This window comes from Dasypus novemcinctus, chromosome 29 (genome assembly GCF_030445035.2).
Source record: "Dasypus novemcinctus isolate mDasNov1 chromosome 29, mDasNov1.1.hap2, whole genome shotgun sequence".
Classification (NCBI taxonomy): Eukaryota; Metazoa; Chordata; class Mammalia; order Cingulata; family Dasypodidae; genus Dasypus; species Dasypus novemcinctus.
The window spans coordinates 36371732-36386228 of record NC_080701.1 but is presented as its reverse complement, the minus strand read 5'-3'; positions in this window follow the sequence as shown (position 1 = coordinate 36386228).

The following is a 14497-nucleotide window of genomic DNA, read 5'->3' as shown; positions in this document are numbered from 1 at the left end:
AAAATGTCTTCAAAGTGGCTGTGCCATTTGCATTCCCTCCATCAAGGAAGGAGAGTTCCTGTTCATTGCTAGCAGTTGGATTGTCTGTTCTTTGTTGTTTTAAGTTACTTTTCAATAATGACAATGATGTTAAGTGTCTTTATATGTGCTTATTTGCTAGTTGTATACTAATTTGGTGAGGGGTCTGTTCAGTCACTTTCCAATTTTCTTGGTTGCGTGGTTTGTTTTCTTTTTATTAGCTCTTAGGCTTTTGTATATTTTAGTACAAAATATGTGTTTTACAAAACTTTCTCTTAGTACAGGATTGAGGTCTTTTCATTCAATTAACAGTGTCTCCACATAGTAGAATTTTTAATTTTTTAAATGAAGTTGCATTGTCAGTTTTCCTTTCATGACTCTTTCTTTAGATGTTGCATTTCAAAACTCATCAGCAAACATAAGGTCATTCTCCTGTTGGAACCTCATTTTTTAAAAATCATTTTGCTTCTTAGACATTAACTTATAAATTGTTTTAGGTGAGTTTGTTATAAGATGTAAAGTTTGTCTTTTTTTTTCCAGTATGGCCATCCAGTTGTTCCATTTCCATGTGTTGAAAGGATTATGTTCACTTGAACACATTTTAATGGATCTACATATGGGCTCTATTTTTTTCCCATTGTTCTGTTCTGTGTATCAAAGTTCATACTCTATTATTAATTATTGTAGATATGAATTGGAACCAGGCAGTATGGGTTGCTCAATTTTATTCTTCTTAAGCACTTTGCATGCTATTCTAGGAGTAGATACAGTTCATAAATATATGCAAAATATATTTTTTAGGATTTTGTATAAGATCTTAAAAATATTGAGTCTACCCACCAATGAATAAGGAATATTTCTCATTTATTTAACTTTTTACTACTTGAAAGTTTTCATAGATTATGTGAAAAAAATACATATGTATTCTCTTAGGTTTGACCAAAGGAATTTATTACGTGTTTTTACAACTATAAATGCATTTGCAGAAGGGGAAATCAATTGACTTTTATATACTACCTTGTACTTTGCTTCTTATTGTCTCCATGCAGTCTCATCAAGGCACTGGATAGTTAGCTCCATTTCTTTCAAACTTGCAAATTTATAGCACTGAATAATATAGAGATTTCTGTTGGTAGCCTGAAGGGTGGTGCATGTGCACACCGAAACAGTGAGCACCAAGCATTTTCTCCTCAGGAACCCTGAGCTGCCAGGAAAAGGTGCCTGGGCCATCTTTTTTTTAATTATAATTTTTAAAGTTAATACAGCACACAAAATGTTACATTAAAAAACATAAGTGGTTCCCATATACCACATTCCCCACCCCCACACCCCATCAATTTTTTTATTGTATTTTTTAAGATATTTAGATCATAAAAAAAGTTACATTAAAAAAATATGAGAGGTCCCCATATACCCCCCACCCCTGTCACCCCAATCTTCCCACATCAATAGCCACCCTCATCATTGTGGCACATCATTGCATTTGGTGGATACATTTTGGAGCACTGCTACACTGCATGGATTATAGTTTATATTGCAGTTTACATTCTCCCCAGTACACTCAGTGTTTTATGGCAGGGATATATAATATCCAGCATCTGTCCCTGCAATATCACTTAGGACAAATGAGCCATCATTTTGACCCAACTGAAACCTCAGACCTAGTGGAGAAGGCCTCCCTGTGGGCCCCAAGACCTGGTTGCCCTGTCCCATGTGGACAAGCACTTCATTCTGCAGCACCCACTGGCTCCGTTGGCCATGGGACAACTTTTGTCCTGTCCATAGTGAGTCAAAAGCCTTCGTTCATAGGTTTTTATAATGTTAATTCCTTAAATGACTTCCCCAGGTCCCCCTCCTTGAACATGTCTCATCAATGGTTTGCAGTTTTCAGGTAACAAATCTTGCACCTCCTTTGTTCAATTTCTTCATAAGTATTTTATTCTCCCTGATGCTATTGTAAAAGAAATTGCTTTATGAACTTTCTTTTCAGATTGTTTGCTTCTATGTTATAGAAATACAGACTTTTATGCAACTTTCTGACATTGATTATTAGCTGTAACAGTATTTTGTGAATCCTAGAGGGATTTTTATATATATAAATCATGTCATTTCTAATAGAGACAGTTTTTGCTCTCCCTTTCCAATTTGGATGCCATTACCTTCGTTTTCTTGCCCAATTGCTCTGCCAGGACATCTTAGACTTGAGGAATAGTGGTGGGAAAACAGCATCATGGATTTGGCCTTGATATTTTTTATTTTATTTTATTGACTTTGTAATAATATTACATTAATGGCCTTGATATTATTGGCAAAAGCTCACAGTCCTTTCACCACTGAGTGTGGTGCTAGTTGTGTAGTCCTCATTTTGCTTGCTTGTTTGTTTCTTTGTATTTCATCATGAAAAGTATTGGATTGTGTTAAATGATTTATCTGCAGCAAATGACATGCCCACTATATTCTCTTTTTTCTTTTCCCTTCCCCTTCCTCCCTGCCCTGCTGTTTTTGCTGTCTGTGTCCCTTTGCTGTGTGATCTTCTGTATCTATTTCTCTTTTTGTCTTCTCTTCTAGTTTTTCACTCTAGGATTGACCAGGATTCAATCCTGGGGGACCTCTGAATGTGGAGAGAGGTGCCCTGTCACTTGTGCCACCTCAGTTCCTGGTTTCTACTGTGTTGGAGATTTGGGCCTGAAAGGTATCAGGAATGAAAGAAAGAGAAAAAGGAGAGTGAAAGAGAGAGAGAAAGAAAAAATAAAGGAGAGTGAAGGAGAAAGAAGAGAGAGAGAAAGAGAGAGAGAAAGAGAGAGAGAAAGAAAGAGAGCTGGGATCAGGGGGTCTGCAAGTAGAGACTCATCAGACAATGTTATTGTTTACAAGGGGCTCTATATATATCCCAGTCTATGTGAGAACAAGCAGCAACATACAGTTAACTAACAGCATTAGTCATAGTCTAAGGAATTCAAAAAACCTTATCTCAAGGTACAAAGTCTAAGTGTTCTATGTGCTCATCTTTTCTTTCAGCCTTTAACAGCTGCATCCTGTTTGCAGAGGACTCTTAATTACCGCATTCCTTAGTTTGCAAGTGTAGCCATGGAAACAGTATGACTCTCCTTGTGAGACCACTGTGCCTCAGTTTCCAACATTTCCCCCTTTTTGTTTTAGTCAAGGTGATCATGCCTGTCTTAGGTTGCCCTCCTCTCAAGAGTCTTACCCATCATTGACTACCAGCCAACCTCTTTGACTTGGGGAAATTATTGAAGTGCTCTGGCTAGCTCCAGATTATTTGTATGTCCTATGGCTGTTATGCTTTGTAATTTTCTTCAAAAACACTGTCTGGCACAGGTGAGAATCATGAGCAACAGAACAAATATGATTAGCCCTATTCCTAAAACTGACGGCCCTATTCCTAAAACTGACGGGAGATGCTGTGATTTCCACCAATTAACTGGTTTAAATTGTGTAATATGTGAAATCATATCTGAGAAAATATCCCTTATCATTTGCTACATGAATTTAATTATGAGACATCTCTATATTTTCCTTTGTAATTCAATTATTTCCAGAGAGATTATTACTTGTATGGCCTAATACATGATTCTTAATTTTTTCCATACTATATCTGATGAATTATATGCAAGTGGATTTATACAGAAATTACTTTCATTCCAATCAACCTCAATCCCCTTAACAAATTTAAATTATACAATTGATCTCCAATATGTAATACAGCTGATTCCAAATCATTAACTAGATTATTTAACTGGTCATCTATATGCTCTTGACTATGCCACAAATCACTAACATTTTTATGCCAATCATACATATTGTTGTGTTTGTACTTCCATGTAAAGCTACCGCAGCAGTAGCAGAAGCCATAATCATTCCAATCAGTCCCAAAATGCTTATAATAAGCAGTACCAATAAAGCATCTAATCCATTTCAGGATTCCTATGTAGCAATAACTGACTTTCCAAAGACAACTGCAAAATCTGTGTCATCTCACAGGTATCAAGATGCCTTTTCTTCTTCTGGCTATTGCTATTGTTTCTCCAACCTGCAAACACATTTTCTGATAGGCATATATACAATGCACCATTTTCATAAAACAATGAGTTATTCTTAACAGTTATCTTACCAGTTATGAAAACAAATGGATCTCTAGCACAGGCTTCAAGTTGATAAGTTTGATTAAGGGTCAAATACTGTCCTGTCTTATTTACATTTCTCAACCAATTCATAAGTAGGGGCAATTCCAAGAAATATTTCCAGAAATTCTTTTGTAGGTAATGACGATGAATTGTCATTAGCCCAAGGGGGCTGGTACCCATTTTCCTTTGTAATATTAACAGTTCCTGCCACAACAGCATAAGGAGAGGACACATAGTCCCTAACCCCATAGGCAGACATAAGCTGCAAGTTCACAGTTCCAGGATGTGTAAAGTTTAATGTGATGCATGGCAGCAATTGCCAACAGGTGTCAGTGAAGTATTTTTAACCTCAGGCCATATTTCCACATTTCCCCTTTTTGTTTTTGTAAAGTAATGAATACAGTTTGGGTGGTTTTTGTTGTATTATCCCCTGGATGGTTTGAATCATGCATCTGGGAGCTCATTCCTCTTAAGAGCAGGAGGAATCTGATGTCACAGTCATTGGTGTAAGCATGAAGGAAGTTATGGGGGATATCTATGAGCTGTTGGTGAGTAACAGGCAGCCAGAACTGCTAGGCTAGGTACCATAAGGTTTTGGTAATCATGATGTTTGCCTTTTCAGTGGAGCCACATTGCCTTTTTCTCAGGTTGCAGTAGTAGGATCCTGGATCTTTATAAAGGCATCTGCATGAACAGTCCTAAAAGGGATGTTAGTGGAGTGGGCAGGGACATGACAGTCACCTGTTACTACTAGCAGGTATCGTGGATGTTTTTTCATAGATCTGAGGGTGATTTACAACAGTCCATCATTTATGTCTTGCTTTTAATATTTGCAATCCACCCCTGGATAGGGATAGCAGTCTTTAGGAGTGACCAAACACTATTGGGTTAAGTCTTTCACTCTTAGCAGGGCCTCCCAGGCTGCACACAATTGCTTTTGGCCTTTTTTGAGAATTGTGATTAAAATCCAAAGGATACTTGTTTAGAATTCTGCTTTTGCTGCAAACTCGACCCAAAGCCAATATGGTGCTTGCCACATCCAATTCATAGGCTAAGTTAATGTCCACAATTTACCTTCCTTTTATTATTATTTAAAGCAGCTTGCTGGAGGTTTCCTACTTCCATGAAGGACTCTTCCCAATTAATACATACAATGGCTTTAATATTTGAGCTAAATGAGGGATGAAAGATCTTCATCACTTCAACAATATTACAAACTCTATTAACATGAGAAAATATTGCAACTTCATCAACTACAACAGAGGGCATAGCTTTATCCCACCCAGCCAAACAACATTTAGGAATTTGATAGAGCAGCAGGATTTTGCAGCCTGTCCCCAATTGTTTGCCTAGTTCAGACTCCTAAGATATGATACACTTGGCTCTGATGTTTCTTTTCATTCTGAAAAAAGGATTACTGGTTAACATAATGTCATTTAGTAGAGTTTCAGCCACTGATTTTTTCTACACAGCTAGATCATTATCACCATGCCAGAACAGATGATTGGGCTACACACACAGCCTTGGGGAGGCACTGCAAAAAGTCTTTTGTTGACTTTTCTACAGGTAGGAGAATGCAGGCTGGCTTGACTTGCCTAAGGAAATACTAAGAAAGTCTTAGCATGTTTTAAAACAAAGTGATTGTGACATAGTTGGATATTAATTTTCTTGCAACAAACTAGCAATATTTGGAACTGCTGCATACTACAGTGTTGTTACTTTAATTTATGATAAGAGGCTGTTTCTGTGATGCACACCTTTTTATAATAATTAAAACCATAATTAACCACGTTGTAATTCTGTTTAATATTATGCTGAAATATTGGTAAATTTATACACTCTTAAGTATTCATTGAGACTTTTACTCATACAACTTTAATTAACAGAGGGTTAAAAAAAGCCTGTTGAGATGGGATCTCCCTTCATAAGACTTTCATGCTAATGTGCTGGAGGTGCAGTTAATGTTGGGGTTTAAGATATATTTAGGGGATTTGATCTCTGGACTGACAATGTGATAGCCAGATCCTGAGCCTCAACAGGACTCCAGCACCTACAATCTGATTTATTGGACTTACCACACTCAGCTAAGATGGAGGTGAAGAAAGGACAACCACCACACCATGGAGCCTAGAGTGATTACAACTGAAAATGGGAGGATTGCATCCAGCATCCAGGTGGAATCTGAGCCTCCTCTTGACATAAAGGTGCAATGGGACACAACCAATCCAGTGTCCACATAGAAGAGGTGGCATTGGATTGGGAAAAGTGGACATAATGGACAAAGGGTATGGGGAAAGGCAGGAAGAGATGAGAGGTGGAGGCGTCTTCGGGACATGGAGCTGCCTGGATGGTGCTTCAGAGGTAATCACCGGACATTGTAAATCCTCACAGGGCCTACTTGATGGAATAGAGGAGAGTATGGGCCATGATGTGAACCAATGTATATGAGGTTGCAGAGGTGCCCAAAGATGTACTTACCAAATCCAATGATGTGTCATGATGATGGAACGAGTGTTGTGGGGGGGGGAGAGGGGGGGGTGGGGAGGGTGGGGGTTGAATGGGACCTCACATATATATTTTTAATGTAATATTATTACAAAGTCAATAAAAAATAAAAAAATTAAAAAAAAAAAAAAAAAAGCCTGTTGATTTTATAACACTTTTAAACACCTTCCATTCAACTCATAACATAGTAAATGAACTCAGCTGTTAACTTAAATTTTTCTTTCAAGGTAAAAGAACAAATCTCTTGTAATTAGTTTGGAACAAAAAGCTACTTTTCAGGATTTGATTTTGAGAAGTAGGTTTGAACATTATTTTCCTTTAAAAGAAATAAGACCTTTCTTTTTTGAACACCGAGGAAATGATGAGGTTAAAGCACAAGAAGGTATTTTGATAAAACTGACTTTCTTTGTATACTGATTATTTAGGATAAAAACTTTCATAAACTTTTACTAAACAGACTAATGACTTGAGAGACTTTGATAAAGAACAAAATTTTAACTTTGCATTAGTATAAGTTGGCAGGGGAGGCTGGCCACCAACAAGTTTTCCTGTTATGAAATTACCTTTTATTATTATTATCAATTCAGGTCTTGTTTAATAATGACTTTTTGGAATTAGCCATTGAAATACCTTAATTTAAACCATGTTTCATTAAACCTCTTATACTTATTTATAACCATACAGACTATAATTATATTATTTTAAGACAAATTTTACCTTCACAGAACATTCCCTTACCCAAAGTTACTACAATACCCTTTATAACTTACCACATGCATTCAACTTCTGTTCTGCACATGTTCTTTCTGGTTTTATGAAGACCAGGTGTCTTATTTTAGGACAAAATACACTTAAACAAACTTAACTTTTAGTTAGCACTTCTACAAAATTTTACCTTTCAAAATATTTATTCAAGTTATACATCCCTTTATTTTGTGAATAAAAATAAAGTATTCATTTCAATTTAGGCAAGGGAGGGAGCCCCAGTGGATCCGTGAGCGTCTTTGCATGACCTCCAGTCTCTTGCAACTACACAGCCCGGAGAACACAGAGCTGTCTGGATGCCAGGCCTTGCGAAAGCGCCTGCACTTCAGCCACCATCAACAACCCCACCTAACACTCTGAACTCAATCCACCAGGAGTGGGGGGGAATGAGTAAGGCACGTGCCTGGAGAATGAGGTGGTTGTGAAATGGGGCTGTGGGTGGGGGAGGGTTGGTCTTGGTTTGCTTGGCGGGATACAGGGGTCCCCAGGCCGATTCTGGGAAGTTGAAAGGTTCTGGGAGGTGGGACATTGATGGGGACATTGGGAATCCTGGGAGGTGAGGATTCTGGGTGTGCGAGGGGTGGCACAGAAAAAGTAGGTTGGCTTCTGGGGTTGTCTCTGAGAGCGTGGACTTCTCTGGAACCCGGGGCAGTTCCTCAGAAGTGCGGAGGGAACCTCCGGATTCCTGGGTTTGGCTCTGCAAGATCAACTGAGGATCACTGGGAAGTTTACCAGGCCTGTTACAGGACGCTGGGAACTCCCTGAGGTGGATGGGGGACCTGGAGTGCTGGCTCACTGAGAGGTGAAGGTTTTATGGCCTTAGAGTTCACTAGGGTGATGTGGGCTATGGGTGGGAGGCTCTTTATCTCTGAAGAGATAACCTAAGCTGCCTGAGACTTGTGGGTGGGGGATGGTAGGAGGCTGCAGTCCTGGCCTTGGTAACCATGGCAACGACTCCAGGCCCAGGAAACCCTTTGACAAATGCAAAGTCTATCAACTATTCATATTCAAGGGAAATGCAAACCAAATGGGCTAAAAGCTTCTCTAGAATGGTTGAAGTCCCATCTGACCATGTCTCCGGATTTTGGTTGGTGAGGAATCCCCCTCTTAAGAGGGACCAGGCAGCCTGGCCCAACCCAGACTCTTGGCCTGGACCAGGTGAGCCATCGGATGCAGAGAGGTTCTCACGTCAGTTCCACATCTGGCCCAGGGGTCCCCTCCCCCACAGCCCATACTGCCACGGTCCCCACCCCTCCCCTCTGCCTTCCAACACAGCCCCCCTGCCCTCCAGGAAGTGTGAGGAAGGAACAATTCTTATCTGACCGTGGCCCCTCGCGGTGGTAGTTGGGCTCCGACTCGCCGCACAGAGCTGCTTTCGCGCTCCTCTTTCTGCCTCCGTCTCTTTGACCAATTTTCACCATATGGGCGGAGATGAGAAAACAGCTGTCCAGGACACAAGAGAAGAGGTTCTCTTGTAGCCCAGCCCCCACCCAGCAAGGCTCCTCTCATGTCAGTGACTTCTTTCATCCCCGTGGCCTCCTCGTGGCGTGTGGTGAGTCCATTTGGGAACCCTGCTGCCCCGCACCGCATTCATTTCCATGGCAGGCGACACACTCCCCGAAGTGCATTCGGTGGGTTGGGGCAGGATGTATAAGGGCCGCCCCTGTCCCAGCAGACACTATCGCCTGGGGGACAACTGCGAGGGGAAAAAATGCCACCGCATCACAAAGGTCTTCCCGCACCCCGCCCTCAGCAACTCCCCTGTGGCCACCGTCTCCACAGCAATGAGGTGGGGCGGGGCGAACCTGATGGGGGCGGGGGCAGGGGTGCCTTGCCTGCCAGTGCCAGGGAGACGGTGGGCGCGGGGTCGCCCGGCTGGCGGGGCGCTGGTGCCTCGGTCCCGGCTCAGTGGGCAGCAGAGAGCGGGCTCGGGCAGGCGCCAGGTGCACAGCCCATGCCCCCCCCCCCCGCGGCGGCCCCGGGTGTGCCGAGGGGGACGGGGTGGGGGGTAGCGGCCGGAGCCGAGCGACAGTGGTGCGGGGCCCTGCAGCCAGCGCTCAGGGCAGGCGGCCGCCCGGGCTGTCCTGGCTGCTGGGTCGCGTGGCACCGGGGCAGGAAGACGGCCGCGGCAGGGGAAGGAGCGCCGCCAGCCTCCCCCAGGACGGCCGTACTCCACGGGGCCACGCTCTCCTTGGGCCCAGGACTGCTGGCTGGCCAGGCGCATGGCCTGTCCGGGAAGGCCAGATGTGGGACTGACATGAGAACCTCTCGGCATCCGATGGCTCCCCTGGTCCAAGCCAAGAGTCTGGGTTGGGCCAGGCTGCTGGGTCCCTCTTCAGAGGGGGGTTCCTCGCCAACCAAAGTCCTTGAGACCTGGTCAGACAGGCCCTCCCTAGGGCCATTGGCCCTGCAGTGCCAGAGGTTTCAGGAAACCCTGCCAGCTGCCTCCCAGGCTGCACTTGTAGAGCTCTCGGTGGCTTGCCAAGGCTAGAGCCTGCAGAGCATACCACGCCCTAGGCTGGCCTGGGAGCCACCAGGCGCTGGCCTCCCTGTACTGTCTCTACTGATGGCACACTACACCCAGAGGTGGGACCTTTTCAGGGACTTAGGACACCTAGGTGCGGAGGTCCTCCTTTTGAGTCCCAGAACGCAGGCTCCAGCACAGGGTCCTCAGGGGTTCTCGGCTCCAGCCCCACCTGGGTGCTCAGCTCTGCTGGGGGATTCCTCCTCCCAGCCTCAACCCCCTCTCTTAGGTCCAGTGCCCACCCAGGCCCCATTGCCACACACCCCCACTTTGGCCATGCAAGGGGTGGCAGAACCACTCGGGCCCTCATTCCTGCTGGAGAATGCTCTGCACCACTTTCTGGCCTTTCCGGACCAGACTCTACTCTTTCCCTGAGCCTGAACTCCCTCCCATGACTCCAGACTCTGGCGACTCCATCTAGACTCCTGTGTCCTCTGGGGGACATCCCCTGCCCAGGACGGAACTGGCTGTCTTCACCCCAACAGCTCAGTGCACCAGGAGACCACTTGCGTGCTAGGCCTGGCTGCTGAGCCTAGAACCTTATACCGTGTCGCCTCCCATCCCCTTCCTGTCCAGAGCTCAGCCCACGGGGGGGGCAGAGCCCCACGTTCACCTCCAGGTTCTTCCCTCTCCCAGCTCTGGTGACAGGGAGGGCCCTCCTCATGTGTGCTGGTGCATTGCTGGGTTTGCCGTGGGGGGTGGGGTGGTGGGAGTGTGATTGAAGCGTGTGTGCAGAAATGGAAAGAAAAAAAATCCATCTCTGCTGAAGGATCCCAGGTGTCGTGTGCAACATGGGAGCTTGGTGGACCTGTCCACAGGCCCCTCCTTCCTCTTGGTTTCAGAGCCTCCAAGCCTCCCCCGCTTGCTGACCCATGGCTTCCCAGTGCCTCCTTTCATCCTGCTGCCCTGGAGAGATTTGGATTGCTGTTTGGAATTTCAGTGTTATCTCAAGGAAGGGAGGCCTCTTTGGCCTGCTTGGGACTTGCAAGTGACCAACACATGGCTCAAGCTCTCTTGGGCATGAAGGAGCTGTGTGGTGAAGGAGTCTCCACAGAGTAGCCATTTAGCCACACATGGCTACAGCACATATGTAGGCCATTTCTATCATGGCAGAAAGGTCTGGTGCACTGGCTGGATGCATCTCTTCAGGGCTCCTCAGAGATGGCTCTATTTTCAGGGAAAAAAAATAAAGACCAAAACTTTTTTCCTGATAGTTCTGGGCTCCCTAGGCCACATGTGCATTTCTGAGCACATCATCACCCAGGAAGGGAACAGGAAGCTCTGAGTGAGGAGTCTCAGGTGCTGGGTCATCATCCTTGTGCCAGACACAGGAGCCCCTGCAACCAGATCCTATGTGTGGAGAGCAGGAGGGCATAGATCTGAGCAAATGGCACCCAGCAGCCACTTCCCAATTCCTCTTCTCCCAAAAACCAAAGGCATGGGGGTCAGAGCTGACACAGTAGTAGTTGGCTGGCTTGCCCCAAGATGCTGCAAGCTTCTTCAGTTCTCGTTTAGAGAATACGAACCCTACTTTCACCTCTCCGTTCTCAACGAAGACCCAAAACCCCAGCTCAGCACTTCTCGTACATCTTAAGCTCCCAGCTGCTCAGTGCCTCAGTAGTTGCTGCTACCGAGTCTGTGCTTGACATTGGGAAGACCCTAGAATTCAAGATGGGCCTGATCTCTTCCAAGCCTGGGTGGGCAGGGAGCAGGGAAGCGGCCCTCAGAGCTAGTCTTGTGTGCTTGCTTTCCCGAGTTCATTTACACAGTCACTTCCACGTGCCCAGGCCCCCTTTCTGCTTACTGTTACACTGGAAAACTCCCAGCCTGCTTCCCTCTACCCGCTTAGCTCAACCCTCCCTGGAGTAAGAAATGGCTTGGCAAGAACTGCCTAGAGCACACCACCCACAGGAGAGGGTTCAACCCTTACATAGTCCTGGCGAAAGACACACACACACCATCACCACCTGCTGCAAGAAGCTTTATTGTTGACACTCGGCTCGGGGCTTGTTCGAGGGCTGCAAGAGCTCAGTTAGAAAGATGCCTCCTGGCTGGAGGGGCTCAGGCAGGAGCCTGGATGCTGGGGGAAGAGTGACCTCCCCCATGGCCTCTGGGCTCCAGAGGCTCAGAGCGGTGCTTGAGGGTGAGCCTTCCAAAGAGATACTTGCCCCACCCCGCCAGGCGGGCTGACGGCACCCACCGTCTCCCTGGCACTGGCATGCAAGGCCCACCCCCCCATCAGGCTCGCCCCACCCTCGCCCCACCTCATTGCCGTGGAGACGGTGGCCACAGGGGAGTTGCTGAGGGCGGCGGGGTGCGGGAAGACCTTTGTGATGCGGTGGCATTTTTTCCCCTCGCAGTTGTCCCCCAGGCGATAGTGCCTGCCGGGACAGGGTGGCCCTTATACATCCTGCCCCAACCCACCGAATGCACTTCGGGGAGTGTGTCACCTGCCATGGAAATTAATGCGGTGCGGGGCAGCAGGGTTCCCAAATGGACTCACCACACGCCACGAGGAGGCCACGGGGATGAAAGAAGTCACTGACATGAGAGGAGCCTTGCTGGGTGGGGGCTGGGCTACAAGAGAACCTCTTCTCTTGTGTCCTGGACAGCTGTTTTCTCATCTCCGCCCGTATGGTGAAAATTGGTCAAAGAGACGGAGGCAGAAAGAGGAGCGCGAAAGCAGCTCTGTGGCGGCGAGTCGGAGCCCAACTACCACCGCGAGGGGCCACGGTCAGATAAGAATTGTTCCTTCCTCACACTTCCTGGAGGGCAGGGGGCTGTGTTGGAAGGCAGAGGGAGGGGTGGGGACCGTGGCAGTACGGGCTGTGGGGGAGGGGACCCCTGGGCCAGATGTGGAACTGATGTGAGAACCTCTCTGCATCTGATGGCTCACCTGGTCCAAGCCAATTGTCTGGGTTGGGCCAGGCTGTGAGGTCCCTCTTAAGAGGCGTTTCCTCACCAACCAAAGCCCCAAGGCCTCGTCAAGTGGGGGACTATGTAGGCTGGTATTGTACTGCAGGTCTCTCCCATGGTAATGGTCAGAGTCATGCCGTCTCCCATCCCATCACCTCCATCTTTTTTCATGGAATACCTGACCTTTTCCACTGGTGCCCTGAGGGTTTCTCCCTTGAGTCCCCGCCAGGCCTGGAGAGGCCTGTCTCTCAGAGAGGAGAGGCTCAGAGTCTTTCCTCTTCCTTTTCAGTTACCTCTCTTTCTCTGTGTTTCTTTTCTGGGATGAGAGGGGCCCCTGAATACCCATCTGACTCTTAGCAATGAGCCTGCCCTTTCTCCTTTGCCCTCCTTTTTGGTACCATACGAACGAACATTTTTTTTTTCTACAGCTTTGGAGGACCCAAAATGAAGCTTCTTACATATTTGGTGGGGTTTTTTTATTCATTTTTTAAAAAATATTACATTAAAAAAATATGAAGTCCCATTCAACCCCACCTGCCCACCCCCCACTCCCCCCACAGCAACATTCTCTCCCATCATCATGACACATTCATTGCATTTGGTAAGTACGTCTCTGGGCATCACTGCACCTCATGGTCAATGGTCCACATCATGGCCCATACTCTCCCACGTTCCATCCAGTGGGCCCTGGGGGGATCTACAATGTCCCGCAATTATCCATGAAGAACCACCCAGGACAACTCCAAGTCCCAAAAACGCCTCCACATCTCATCTCTTCCTCCCATTCCCCACACCCAGCAGCCACCATGGCCACTTTTCCCACACCAATGCCACATTTTCTCTGTGGACCTTGGATTGGTTGTGTCCATTGCACATCTATGTCAAGAAGGGGCTTAGATTACACATGGATACTGGATGCAATCCTCCTGCTTTCAGTTGTCAGCACTCTAGACTACATGGTGTGGTGGTTGACATTCTTCAACTCCATGTTAGCTGAGTGGGGTAAGTCCAATAAATCAGAGTGTAGGAGTTGAAGTCTGTTGAGGTTCAGGGCCTAGCTATCATATTGTCAGTCCAGAAATTCAAATCCCCTAGATATATCTTAAACCCCAGCACCAACTACAATTCCAGTAAAGTAACATGAAAGTCTTGTGAAAAGAGATCGCATCTGAGTCAATTTCCATCACGCAGAAACACCAGCTCCAAAGAAGAGCCAACTGACATGACAGTGAACACCATCTGACATGACCATAGAACCCGTGGGTCTCTTTAACTCTGCTTACATATTTGGTTGTGAGACTTTTCAGTGGAAATCATTTCTGCTCACTCGAGGCACAGCGGTCATGTGTGCTTAGAGGTCCATGGTTTACGTGGATGAGATACATTATGAGCACCCACCGTGACCATCAAAAGCAGTTGTATGTGTTTTGGCATTGACTCGAGTCATAACGATCAATTTCTGAAAACAAAATAAAAATGAAACATCTTAAGTGCATTTTGCTCTGCCAGAGTAAGCAATGCAACCAGGTATTTTTCCTATTGATTGTCGTTCCAAGCTACCAAAGCAGGCATTTCAACAGGTATACTGTCAAGATTTCAAAACTAAAGCAGATTCCCCTTCTCT